This window comes from Giraffa tippelskirchi, chromosome 10 (genome assembly GCF_054371585.1).
Source record: "Giraffa tippelskirchi isolate mGirTip1 chromosome 10, T2T-mGirTip1v1.2.pri, whole genome shotgun sequence".
Taxonomy (NCBI): Eukaryota; Metazoa; Chordata; class Mammalia; order Artiodactyla; family Giraffidae; genus Giraffa; species Giraffa tippelskirchi.
In genome coordinates, this window is record NC_137284.1 from 71,163,691 (window position 1) to 71,178,742 (window position 15,052).

The 15,052-nt window shown below is 36.3% G+C and overlaps 1 long non-coding RNA gene across 1 annotated transcript; it reads left to right on the forward strand.

The window, feature by feature from the left end:
• The first annotated feature begins 1,303 nt into the window (after nucleotides 1-1,303).
• Nucleotides 1,304-14,479, forward strand: LOC145523078 (uncharacterized). Its single transcript, XR_014066339.1, has 3 exons — nucleotides 1,304-1,343; nucleotides 7,951-8,480; nucleotides 8,929-14,479. It is a non-coding gene; the product is annotated as an uncharacterized LOC145523078 (long non-coding RNA).
• The last annotated feature ends 573 nt before the right edge of the window (nucleotides 14,480-15,052 follow it).

Genomic DNA, 15,052 nt, shown 5'->3' on the forward strand with positions numbered 1-15,052 from the left:
TTTCCAACTTCTCATCAACTCGTGTCATGGGCTCAGTGGCGCTTCTAGCTTTTAATACAGCTGGTGTCTGTGGGTGGGTTGTTAGAGCGCTGAGACCCCAGATTCGAGGATACAGGAAAAATTCCCCACGGGCAAGAGAGGGCCGTTCTCTGTGCCGCAAGGAACGAGACTTAGTAGGATGGAAGAAAGCATGGGGCCGTGACAGTCGCAGATGTTCTGCTTCTGGCATCCTCACCTGCGGTCCCAGGTGGGGTCTCTTCCCCTGCTTTCCTCAAAAGTCCTCCCCCACACCGCCCTCGATTTCCGGGTCCCACTCCATTTCCTAGCCACTTGTCCACCCAGAAAAACTTTTCCTGTATCACGAGTATTCTAAAGCGATTTCGTCCTAGTCACAAGCGATGTGTATATTGCATGTACATTTCCAGTCCTCTCCCTCAGGAGCCAGCCCCTGTCACCTCGTTTCCCTCCAGAAATCCATCTCTCTTCCGCTCAAAAAATCAGTCAGCTAATTACACCCCTTTCACTCCCACCCCGCCATGGTTCCGTTTACCGAACAAATATTACACTTCGGTATCCCTTAAAGTTCGGATCTCCCTGATTATAATTTCGCATCCTAGAAAATGACTTAGAAAACTTGCCATCGGTGAATTAATGCGAGGGACGGCTGGGCTTTGATACTGCCACATGCTTGAAGGGCGACACTGTCCGCTGGGGGCCAAGTCGTTTACACAAGGCACGCAGGCTGGCCGCGCATAATGAGCTGCGGGAACAGTTGAGCCCTGCCTGGGACGTGTCGCATCAGGAGAATATCGGCGCTCACCTATCCCTCCCGGGACCCCAAATGTGCCACCAGGAGCGTCGCCGTCTTAGTTTGTCTCAGGTGTCCAGAGGACGGGGGTCAGGTCTTGGAAGTTGTTAATGGGATTATTGGGGACAGCAAACTGGGCCAGGCATCTGGTTTGAATTAGGAAAATGTATTGATTAATCTTGGAGAAATGTCACCAAGGTAGAACTTTTCTCCTATCCCTGTGCCTCAGGCTTCAGCCTGATCATCTCCTTTTTCTTTCAAGTATCCTGGAGAATAGTGGCTTTGCAATAAACCTTTACATCCGTGTGAAAGTTCGAATTGTTTTCCAATGCTCAGAGGTGAGATGGGGTGGGAGTGATCAGGAATTCTGAGATTTGTTAGTGCTGCTTTCTTTAACGGAAATTGAGCCCTATTTTGAGGGAAATTAGTTTTGCAGACTTCGTTAAAAAAAAAAAAAAAGGTTAAAACTTTTGTTCACCAGCTGCTCAACTTTTCAGTCTGGGTTTGAGCTGGAACCTGCTGCAAGCGTTTGACGGTAAGGCTTTCTTTGCCGATATGTTTTGGGAATCTAATATTGTTTTAGACTTCGAAAGGGGGTGTTCTTCACGTTGCACGTTTCTAAGGGTTTTAAGCACTCGCAGGATGGCGTCCAGGGCTTAGATCTTAAGAATGTTTCTTCCTGCCACTCCCCACGCCCGTGGCTCTTTAAGGATAAAAAAGGAGGGGGTGTATTCTTCTAATATCGTCAGAATATTTTTTGAATTTTCATTGTGTTTATGGTTTCAATATGTGCTCTGATATTAAAAGTTAAAGTACAAAGAGCAACACCAAACTTCCCAAACTCGGGTAGCTCCTCTATGGATTCTGGGTGAAAGCATTAAAGGCTTTATCCAAGAAAAATTTAGGCAAACACCTCCATAGACAGTCACTAGAAATATTTATATAATACTGTCTACTAAACGTATTGTGGATAATGTCAGACAGGACTAATTAAAGATACACTTGATCTGCACACATCAATAAAAAACATCCATAAAGGTCCTTTTGGTTTGCATTACAGTGGTTTAGAGGGAGAGACACAATTGAGAAATGAATGGATTTGAATTGAACCAGTTGTGTTTGCAGCAACCAGCAAACACACAGAAGTTTTCATCTCCAGGAGCTGCCCCTTCTCCTTGAACCTGCCCTGTGACTGTGCTGGGTTTTTTTCTCACTCACTGTGTCAGATGTTAACAACATGTCCAGAAATTTCTCTACAACCTGCCTCAGTCAGTCAGCTGAGTGTAGGACTAAAAGTCTGGTAAAGAAAAATTAGAAAAGGTTAGAAATGAGAGGAGTCTCTTTGAAAGGCACACAATTAAAAGAAACTTAGCAGAAAAGGTCTTTTAAAGTGAAGACTCAAAACATCTATCAGTTAACATGAAGTCCTGATGTCTAATAGGAAGTATAAGGAAAATGTTATTTGGAAGAGAAAAAGTGTGGTTCAAAGGAAAAAAAAAAAGTGAAAAAGGAGGTTGGATGCATTCCAAAATCAAATATGAGTGGTCTGTTTTACCTGAATTTTTAAATATATGTTAATTATTCCACAAAGCTTTTTTTTCAAAATTTTCATTCTTAGAATATCTGGAATAACAAAAAATATTAACTTATTTTTTAGGCCATAGAGAATTTTTTTTAAATACAATAATAACATGAAAAATCACCAGCATTTCCTATAATTGCTGTATCAGTGTCTATATCTATAAAAACCAACACTGAAAGATGCTTTTTACCTCTAATGGCTACTTATAGGGAGAATGGTAAAAATCGCCAAACTTAGTAGAGAATTTCAATAGCTTTCATTTAAAACTATGTACAGTATAGTATTTATCTTATATTTACAATATACTTGAATTTTTCTGAAAAATGTTTAATATTTTATGCAAGATTTTGATATAAAGCAGCACATTATAACAAGAGTTTGAATATATGAAAAACGCAAGCTGCTCATCTTTTGCAGGAAACATGATCAAAATTACTTTAAACGTGTGCTACGCTCTTTAAATTTCATAAACGTGTATATCTATTATTTCTTCTGCTAATTGAAATGGTATTCAATAATAAGGCAGAGGTATTTTTAGATTAAGAATAAGGTGGAAAGAACTTAAGCAATCTGAAAAATTTATTTTTATATTTTAAGATTCACAATGATTCTTTTGAGTTGCCATTTTTGTATGTTTGTGACATGAAGTATGATGGGAATAAAAAAACTTAAATTAAAAATGATCCTTAGCTACAGATATTATGAAACTTTATTTTGAATTTTACCTGCTGGATAAAATTACCTTAGTAACATATAGTCATGATATATGCATTTAAGTACAGAAAATTACATTGAAACCAGAATTTGTCTCTGAAAGTTTTGTTGAGAATACAAATATTATTTCTGTTATATTTCTCCAAGAAATAAAGGATTGGTTCTTTTTAAATAAAGAATTTTTAAAATATATTAAAATATGCTAAGTACCCAATGGTAATTTATATGATTTATGATGCACTACACTTTAAAAAAACTTAAGAACTGCCTTTCTCCAGGAACTATGCACTATAAAATTTAAGAAACAGTTTGGCTACTGCATGTTATTCAGTGATTCTATATATTTTACTGATTTTTAAAATAAGTTACTGTTTTTACACAACAGTAATTAGTTATTTCACAACGAAATCTGTTACATTTCTACATATACTAGGAGATATGAGTACCTGTTCATTACTCTGAGAGTATGATAACATTCAACATACTTTGTTTTTCTATTTTCTATCTCTTCCTACATTTAGATTTATGATTTATTTTAGAAATTGGTGATTTTCTTCAAGTACCACATAGTAAAAAATGTGCTGAAAGGTAGCATGGAATATAGATTGACTGATAATATTAAATTTATAAGAAATGAGTAAAAATTCAAAATATATGCAATCTTCCCTAATGCCAGTTGCTTTCCATATACACTTCATGACATTCTAATTATCTTATTTGCAGGGGGGACAATGACTGCCTCTTAAGTTTCAAAAACTTCTTTTTGCCCACCTTAAATCAAATATTATTCAACAAAGTTACTCTAAAATGATGCCTATGAGAAATAATTACAATCAATTCCTACATTTTCATTTACACTCAAGTTGTATGTTATTTTTATTGATAAAGTATGCATCTTAAATTTTTATAGCTGAAAACTGCCTCCTTTACATATCTAACTATATGATGTAGAGGCACAGGAATGCAAGGCAGTTCCATAATGAAATGCTATATATTACATTATATATTCTATACCATCAAACTCATAAGCATTAAATCTCTAACCATCCACATTTTAAGGAAAATAAACCATTTATTTCTCCCATGTCATAAAAATCAATGCTATAGTTTTAAGTGTACTGAAATTAGAACAAGTTCATAAATCTTGGGGAAGAAAAATTCAAACGAAACTAAAGAGGCAAATTTTAGGTAAACCTTTAGTCTTCTGTTTCAGGTTTTCCAACTTGAAGAGTTTAACATGACTAATATAATTTTGGCGCCATGGTGGGTTATTCTTATGTGTTTTCGTCTTTCATGCATCAATTTGTAGCATGTTTTATTCTTAAAGTATCACTTTCATTGTGAGCCTGGGTTTATGATTTGTATCACTAAAAAACTCTGTGTTTTAGTTGTGTTGGTATAGCTTCCCTAAAATATTTAACTGCACACTCCAATTTTATATAATTCAGACTTGGCAGAGAAAGACTAACTGCCTTTGATATCAACATTTTTGTTTATATGAATAAAGGGAAAATTCTTTGCTTTCCAAACAAAATGGAAAGTGAAGGCCAAATACAAGATGTCTTACAACAAAGTATTTTTAAGGGTTTAATATTAGTACTTTGATTCAGTTTAGATTCATAAAAGATTTTGAGAAACAACCTGGAGTAGTTTTATACAATGTAGTGAACATATGAAAATGGATCAAGACAAGGATGAAAATGACTAAATGATGACTATCTGCTTATACCTTAGTTGACCTAAGAAATTAGAAGGATGATTGGAGGACAAAGTCAAGGGAAAACCAGAGATAGTATTTAGCAGGGGAAAAGAGGGAGAAATAAGATATGCTTAAATATACAGAAAATAATTCTATGTTTGTAATTCAAGCCACATACACTTATAATAATGGTAAAAGGATGCCAGGTGCATGTTTTAGTTTAACTGGAATTTTCAAAATGAGTAATCAGAAAGGTTTATGTTTAAACAAATAGATGGCACTTAGATTTTTGACAAAAGTAATAATAATAAAATACCGTTTGAGAAAGAGTTTCAAGTAATTGCACAAGCATAATGTGAAATGTTGGTAGAAATATAGTCAATGCCTAGAAATGTGCAAGCTACTGAATGTCTGAGGTTCTGAATAATTGGTGCCTTCTCAGCTTACAAATCTGTAACCTGAAATTCATTGTAGTCCATCGTTTGCTAAATTCTGTTTATTTTAAAAATGATATTTTTGCTAAGTTGGGGTAACAGTATATTGGAAGGGAATAAGCTGGCTTTCAACAGCTTTTAGTGACTGAGGGGGGCCAAAAAAAGTATTGGGCTAACTGCATCCTAGAGCACTTCAAAGTACAAGGGAACCCAGTATAATCAAGCACAAACTACAACTCAGAAGGAATATCATCTCTGAGCTCCAGGGCTCAGGTTAGGACAATTCCTTCTACCATCAGCTTACAGTTGATTTACCAGCAAGGAGACCGGTGGTCAAAGTAAAGCTTTTTACATACTGCATGAGTGTGTAAGTACCAGTTGAAAACTCCTCAACACAGAGCAGCTATATAAGATAATACTCCCTGCTTGGAATTCATTTTGCATGAACCTTGGCTTATAACCTCAGAATTGAAGGTATTGCTTTGGTCAAATTTCTAAAGGTTAATTCTTGACGGCATGAGTAATAATGGACAGGAAAATAGTCATGATTGAAAAAGTCAAAACAATCTTGGAAAACTTTCTGATAAAATACAGTAAATCTTTCTAGGGATCTTGAAAGTGGGCTGCATGAGCAGTGGGAAACCTGAACAGTTCTTTTCTTTAATCTGGAGCACCTGTAGCAATCTGCAGCAGCATTTATGCAATAACTTAAGAGGATTCCATGTGCAGGTTAGAGTAAGTGTCCATGAAGATATAGTCAATTTAAATAAATTTGACCCATTATCAAATACAATAACACGTCCACTTGCTGCAAACAACTTTATGAAGATTTCCCTGATATAGTAAATATAGAGAAATAAATATAGTTCAACTCTGACTTTCTAGGATAACTGTTGCTTTTTTTTTTTTCAAACAGTTACCATCTGTGGGCCAGTAGTCTCTGTCATTTGCTTATGAGATGCTTGGTTTCCTTCAAGTTTTGTTCTTAGTCACCTCCTGTATCCTGCATTATGCAGTTAATGATGTGATTTGATCAGAATAAAAAGCTGAGTTGCTTTGGATTATTAAGATCAGATTTTCTAAAGTACATGGCCTACCCATCATCCAATAGACCCTGCCAAGGCAGATGGTTCAGGCCCAAGTGGCATCACTTGGAATTATTCTTCCAGTTTTGAAGATAAGCACATAACTATGAAACTCCACAAAAATCTCCATTGTTGCATGTGTGGTGACAAAGTTGAATGAGTATCTTTTAAAAAGATACAAAGAAGCACATAGAGGCTTGTAAACATTACGTGTTACAAATCTAAGGTTGTTGAATTAGCTGTTGGTGTTCCTCTTTCTGTAATAATACTAAAGATTTGTCAATCCATGTAAATAGTTCTGTTACAAAGATATTATTTTTCTTAAATAGTTAGCAATCACTATCACGGGGCATTTGTGACCAAATAGAACCCTTCAACTGCAACCCTTTGACTGCAAGGAAATCAAACCAGTCAATCCTAAAGGAAAGCAACTTGAATATTCATTGGAAGGACTGATGCTGAAGCTGAAGCTCTAATACTTTGACCACCTGATGTGAAGAGCCTACTCATAGGAAAAGACCCTGATGCTGAGAAAGATTGAAGGCAAAAGGAGAAGGGGATGGCAGAGGATGAGATGGTTAGATAACATCACCGACTCAGTGGACATGAATTTGAGCAAACTCTGGGAGATAGTGAAGGACAGGGAAGTCTGGCATACTGCAGTCTACGGGGTCACAAAGAGCTGGACACGACTTAGCAACTAAACAACGACAACATAACCTACTCATGACTAAAACAAAACATGGGTTAGGTTCTTTGCACTGTAGTAGCAATTGCAGTGATCATAATTGTTAAATTTCAACTTTAGGTTAACAAGTCCCATATCAGTCTGTCTTTGAACAGATCATTACCAATCCAGTTTCTCAAATCAGAAGCAAGAACCCATGCTTGACAAGCCCCTCCATTCTCACCTGTCTATATGCAATCAGTCATCAGGTAGAGTAGTCTGACTACACTTCTTCAATATTCATTAACTTCACCCTTCTCTCCATCACCAATGCTGTTACCTTATTGGGGGGGCTTCACTGTTCTTACTTGGATGACATGGAGCTCTCCATTGCAATATACTTGCCAAGAGCATCACCACATCTCCAAAAGCCAGAGGGAGAATGGGTTTGAATCATAAGTCTGTCATTTTCTGACTCTGTCAGTGCATTCGTTTGTTAGCTCAAAAGAATACTACAATCAATGAATTCAACAATGTTACGAGTGTGCCAAATACAATGCCTAACATAAGCTTGATACACATGGAATAAATTTAAGTTAAATCTGGAGCTGCACTGTTAAATATAGCTTCCTGTGGTTATTGAGCATTTGAAATGTGTCTAGTCTAAATAAAGATGTGCTTCAAGATTAAAATGTACATCAGATTTCAAAGACTTCACGTGAAATGAATAAACTTTCATACTGATTACATGTTAAAATTACATGTTAAGATGATATTTGCTGGATATACTGGTATAAATAAAGTATATTATTATAATCAATTCTTTTTTTTCCTTTTTTAATGTAGCTACTAGAATATCTAAAATGACAAATGTGGCTTAAGTAAGATTTCTCTTGGACAGTGCTGATCTAGAGAATGTAATTTAACTTTTTCTTTCTTTTATTCTCTCTCTCACAAATAGGTACCAAATTACATATATATATCTGACAAAATGATGTAAGACCTGAAATCTCTCTGTAAGTTGATCCTCTTGACCCCATGATTAGGAGCTTCACAATGTGGTACCACACCTGGAAATCTCTAGAACAAGATCTCAAGGAAACACAGGAAATTCCTGGAGTGGCAAAACATCCTATTTGAAGACATTCAATTATTCCTCTGTACATCAGGAGCATCGCCATGACTTAACTATTCATATGCTTGAAAGAGTTTGTTTATCAAGAGCCTTTGCAGGAAAATAAAAAGAGCCAGGTATATTATTGATGATGGACTAGACAATGCCGTCATGGTGAGTTAACCTCTACATCTTATTCCTTGGGCAAAAGTTAAGTTCTTATTCCTGCAAATTGTGATGCAAGATGGTTGGCTCTCCAGGCAGATACTGACCTCGTGAATTAGACATCTCAACATGTTCCTCCAAAACAAAACTCCACAGCAGGGGAAGATGGAAGTGGAGGGTCACACACCTGGTCTTATATACTTGGATGCAAGGTGATATGTGTCATTTTTACTTACAGCTTGTAGGCCAGAACAAAGCCTAACAGACCTGCAAGGAGCCTGGAAAAAATTCTGGAGCACATGGCGGACTGGTGAACAGTAAATGTTTCTGCCACATCAGGCTTTGGTAGACTTCAAATTTGTTCCTTACAGGCCTAATTCACACCACTAACTGTATATTCCTTGAGTCTTTCTGGAATCTTATGGTAATGTTTTTCAAGTACAGTGTCTGGCACAAATACTCACTAAATATATTCACCAGAATGCTTAGATCTGTAAGTTTCACTTTATCTTTGGACTTTAGTACCCCTGTAGTTGCTGTATCAAATCAGGAAAGTATAACTGTTGCAACTCTAACTGCAAAGAAAATTAACTGATAAAAATGCTCAGCCCAGCTTCAATTGTTTTGGGTTTTATAGTTTTTGCTGTTTCTTTGTTGCAGAGCAGAAGTGCATACCTAACTGTCATGGGAATTAGAACAACAGTCGTGTCCACACACAATGAAAGAGTGGTTCAAATTCTTGGCGGAATTTGTCTTCAACTGTCTGCACTTGTGCTGGGACACCAATCTCTACATCTGAATTAGAGTCATTCCCTGTCAGATACTATGTTTTATTTTCAATCAGTACTGTCCATTCTGTAATGCTTCACTGCATAGACTTGAAGATGACATTTTGGGCTGTGTCTTATATTTGTCACTTACTGGCACTTTGATTGCGGTCAGGTTAATTAACTTCTTGTGTCTAGGTTTTCTCATTTTTAAAGAAAGATGTTTATTTCTATAGTTTCATGTTGGCAAACCAGCAAGTCCATGTAAGTCTAGACTTAAACAATACTAAGTCTACTATATCAGTGAAAGATACTGTTATCATAGTGACAATTTTCATTATTGACTATCCTAAAGATCTTACTCTGTCTAAAAAGAAGTCCCTATAAAAGTCTTTAAAAGTATTCACATATATATACATATATATATATTCATTCATTCCATTTCCCCCTCAATTAACACTCTAATATATTGAAACATCTTGACCTAGGACAAGATTCCATGCATGTTTGTTGAATGAGTAAATGATATACTAACAAAAAAATGTAACTTTATTCTCAATATTTTGTACATAAATGATCATACATTTAGTTTACATGCATTTCACTTGATTTTCACTTGCTTCAAAACATGATTTTAAAAAACCTCCTGGCATATAAAACCTAGAAGTTGGGGTGAGTGAAAAAAAACTCTTCAGTATGGCCAAAAGGACTATTAAGTTCTAAGGAAGAAGCTATATAGCATTGCTTAACTATAGTACTTTGGAATACACTTATAGTATTACTTGGCACATTTTATTTTAGGTTTTACTGGATCTAGACTTTCCTTTAAAGGTAATGAATTTCTCTTCAATAGCACATGTTTAGTGGAATGATAACAATTGGACAAATCCTACTTTAAAATATGTTAAAATATGCAACCCCTTGGACTCCAAATAGAGATTTTAACGGTGAAGCAAAATCCTCCCCAAAACAAATAACATTATAGAATTTAAGATTTAAGATTTCTGTATGACTTATGCTTCATTTATATATTAAGTGTATATAAGGTATACTAAAAGTAAGCTCATTATTACACAGGTAATGATCAGAACTCTATTATCTATTCTTAAATAATGTCAGATAGCTATATTAGATATACATGAACCTAGTTTTATTATACGACTACATTTTCTATTATTTTTTAATTGAATCTCTTCATAGTTCCAGAAAGGTTTACTGCTGATTTACAGTCAAACTTGATAATAACAAAATAATTTAACACAAAGAAAGGAAAACTTCCTAGAGCAGTTGTTTCAGAGCCCTAAATATCAGAAGGACCCTCTTTTTTATAACAAAACAAATTCTTTATAGAACCAATTATCTGAAGTGAACAATGAGAAGCAGAGCAGTCATGATGGACTCAGATAAAGGGACTCTGGTAGCACATGCCTAAGGTTCTGTCTTCTCCTCACCTACCTACCACAGGTTTATGGGTAGCTGCTCCAGCTAAGTTGCTCCAGTCGTGTCCAACTCTGCACGACCCCATAGATGGCAGCCCACCAGGCTTCGCCGTCCCTGGGATTCGCCCAGGCAAGAACACTGGAGTGGGTTGCCATTTCCTTCTCTAGTGCATGAAAGGGAAAAGTGAAAGGGAAGTCGCTCAGTCATGTCCGACTCTTAGTGACCCCATGGACTGTAGCCTACCAGGCTCCTCCGTCCATGGGATTTTCCAGGCAAGAGTACTGGAGTGGGGTGCCATTGCCCTCTCCTTATGGGTAGCACCTACAAAGAATGAAAGGAGCTAGGTTCACAATCTGAAAACCACTAATCTCTCATGTATACAATCCACCTGGTAAAATGACCTCTGAAATGCCATACCTGTTTTTTCCTGATCCACTGATGTATTCAATAGGCATACTCCTGGAGTAAATATTTGAGTCATATTATTTTCTTCTATTTTTGTCTTCAAGTGTCTAGTAATCAGTCCTTCAGATTTTCTATTAAATATATATAAAGTTAGATTGTCAAACTTTGCAACTGTAGAAATATTTTAGTGGAAAAGATTTTAATGTAATAACCCTATATTTACTGGGAGTCAAAATTAGAAGAAAAAAGCTATATGAGGGATATTTCTATAAGATCTGAACAGCACAATGTTATTTAGCAGAATCAAAAGAGGATCTAATCCGTACAGAATTCAGTGCCAGAAAAACAGATTGCCAGACAGAAAAGGGGGCAAATAACACAAAATTTTAAATTATCAAAGAAAAAATACATGTGATCAAGAAATGGAAAATATTGCAAGATACTTGTAATCAAAATACAGGTTAAAGGACATGTTATTTTCCTCCTACCAAATTGACAAAATTGAAAAAACAAGTTATTGTGAAAAAGGATTTAGGAAAATAATGACTCGTACACTATGGGTAAGAGTATAATTAAAATAGATTACCAAGACAAAATCAGCATCAAATGTTAACATTCGATTTGAAAATTTCATATAATTATATATTCAAAGGAAATAATCACATATATCAAAAAGTTTGTGTGAAATTATCTGAAGTGATATTCATTATATCAAAAACATAATTAATAATAAAATTTATCAAATGCTTTATGTTAAATCATTATGAAAAATACAGTTCAACTATTAAAAATCATGTTATAAAGTAACAAGAAAGAATACAGAAAATCAGTTACAATTCTAAGAAAAAAAGCAGGCTACAAACATATGACAAAGATGATCTAAAAACAATCACAACATATATCTTTTGTTTTGTATATTTTATATATTTGTTATGTATATTATTTCACTCACTATATTATAAATTCACATATACATGATATAATTCAGTCAGTCATCAGTTCAGTCGCTCAGTCATGTCCAACTCTTTGTGACTCCATGGACTGCAGCACGCAAGGCTTCCCTGTCCAACACCAACTCTTGGAGCTTGCTCAAACTTATGTCCATCAAGTCTGTGATGCTATCCAACCATTTCATCCTCCATCGTCCCCTTCTCCTGCCTTCAATCTTTCCCAGCATCAGGGGCTTTTCCAAGGAATCAGTTCTTCGCATCAGGTGGCCAAAGTATTGGAGCGTCAGCTTCAGCATCAGTCCTTCCAATGAATATTCAGGACTGATTTCCCTTAGGATGGACTGGTTGGATCTCCCTGCAGTCCAAGGGACTCTCAAGAGTCTTCTCCAACACCACAGTTAAAAAGCATTAATTCTTCAGTGCTCAGCTTTCTTTATAGTCCAACTCTCACATCTATACGTGACTACTGGAAAAACCATAGCCTTGACTAGACGGATCTTTGTTGGCAAAGTAATGTCTGTGCTTTTTAATATGTTGTCTAGGTTGGTCATAGCTTTTCTTCCAAGGAGCAAGCATCTTTTAATTTCATGGCTGCAGTCACCATCTGCAGTGATTTTTGGAGCCCCCCAAAATAGTCTGTCACTATTTCCATTGTTTTCCCATCTATTTGCCATGAAGTGATGGGACCGGATGCTATGATCTTCGTTTTTTTAATGTTGAGTTTTAAGCCAACTTTTTCACTCTCCTCTTTCACTTTCATCAAGAAGCTCTTTTGTTCTTCTTCACTTTCTGCCATAAGGGTGGCATCATCTGCGTATCTAAGGTTATTGATATTTATCATGGCAATCTTGATTCCATCTTGTGCTTCATCCAGCCCGGCATTTCACATGATGTACTCTGCATATAAGTTAAATAAGCAGGGTGACAATATACAGCCTTGACATACTCCTTTCCCAATTTGGAACCAGTCTGTTGTTCCATGTCTGGTTCTAACTGTTGCTTCTTGATCTGCATACAGATTTCTCAGGAGGCAGGTAAGGTGGTCTGGTATTCCCATCTCTTGAAGAATTTTCCACAGCTTGTGATCTACATAGTCAAAAGCTTTGGTGTAATCAATAAAGCAGAAGTAGATATTTTTCTGGAATTCTCTTGCTTTTTTGATGATCCAGTGGATGTTGGCAATTTGATGTCTGGTTTCTCTGCCTTTTCTAAATCGAGCTTGAACACCTGGATGTTCATGGTTCACATACGATTGAAGCCTGGCTTGGAGAATTTTGAGCATTACTTTGCTAGTGTGTGAGATGAGTGCAATTGTGTGGTAGTTTGAACATTCTTTGGCATTGCCTTTCTTGGGGATTGGAATGAAAACTGATCTTTTCCAGTCCCGTGCCCACTGCTGAGTTTTCCAAACTTGCTGGCATATTGAGTGCAAGACTTTAACAACATTATCTTTTAGGATCTGCAATAGCTCAACTGTAATTCCATCACCTCCACTAGCTTTGTTCTTAGTGATGCTTCCTAAGGGCCACTTGACTTCATATTCCAGGATGTCTGGCTCTAGATGAGTGAGCACACCATCGTGGTTATTTGGGTCATGAAGATAATTTTGTATAGTTCTTATGGGTATTCTTGCCACCTGTTCTTAATATCTTCTGCTTCTGTTAGGTTCATACCATTTCTGTCCTTTATTGTGCCCATCTTTGCATGAAATGTTCCCTTGGTATCTCTAATTTTCTTGGAAGAGATCTCTAGTCTTTCCCATTCTGTTGTTTTCCTCTATTTCTTTGCATTCATCACTTAGGAAGTCTTTCCTATCTCTGCTTGTTATTCTTTGAAACTCTGCATAAAAATGGGTATATCTTTCCTGTTCTCTTTGCCTTTCACTTCTTTTCTCAGCTATTTGTCAGGCCTCCTCAGACAACCATTTTGCCTTTTGGCATTTCTTTTTCTTTGGGATTGTCTTGATCACTGCTTCCTGTACAATGTCACGAACCTGTGACAATGTGACTATGTGACAATGTCCATAGTTTTTCAGGCACTCTATCAGATCTAATCCCTTGAATCTATTTGTCACTTCCACTGTTTAATTGTAAGGGATTTGATTTAGGTCGTATGAATGATCTAGTGGTTTTCCCTACTTTTTTCAATTTAAGTCTGAATTTGGCAATAAGGAATTCATGATCTGAGCCACAGTCAGCTCCCGGTCTTGTTTGTGCTGACTCTATAGAGCTTCCCATCTTTGGCTGCAAAGAATATAATCAATCTGATTTCGGTATTGACCATCTGGTGATGTCCATGTGTAGAGTCTTCCCTTGTGTTGTTGGAAGAGGATGTTTGCTATGAACAGTGCATTTTCTTGGCAAAACTCTGTTAGCCTTTGCCCTGCTTCATTCTGTACTCCAAGGCCAAATCTTCCTGTTACCCCAGGTATCTCTTGACTTCCTACTTTGGTATCAATAGGTATACTCAAAATGACAGCAGTCTAATGAATGTTATTTCTGGCTGGTGAGATTAGCAGGTGTTTGTATTATTTCTTCAGGTGTTTCAAGGTTGTTTAGTAATTTTGTGTAATGAAGGTATGTCACTTTTATAATCAAGAAAACATTATTATTTCTATACAATTAAAAGATGTCTGATGAAGTAGAAAAAGTCTCTGTGGTTTGTGAGTGCCAAATCCTAACCACTAGACCACCAGGGACAATGAAAAAGTCTCTGCGGTTTGAATAAACTTTTTTATTCAAGAAATGCATAGAAATAATTATATAATTATGACTGGCTAGAAGCTTGTGTCAAATACAGTGATTATCTTTGCTATATCATTCCTCTTTCTAAATAGCATCCATCACTCTAAAACTGTTTTATCTCCAATTTAGAGCTACTAATCTGAATCAACTGTGAAAAGATTCAGTTGTCTGCCTCTACAGTACAGTGAAGCATATGGAATGCATTACACCGAAGCCTGAGAGTTCACACTGGCTGCATGGCAATGTCTGGAGTATAAGCCAAGGTGTTGTCTCGGACAAATATAGTCCTTAATGGTTTAGGTTATAGTAAATTTGAAACCGATTCTTCTCCAATGTGTGAAAATAGAGATTGAGTTAGGGGTTTTTGTTTTTCTTTTCTTGGCAATGGCAATGTTTAATCTTTAGTGGGGGTCAGAACAGTAGAAGGTATTCTCATATTAAGGTATGACGAGGAAAAGTTCCGAATATCACATGACGC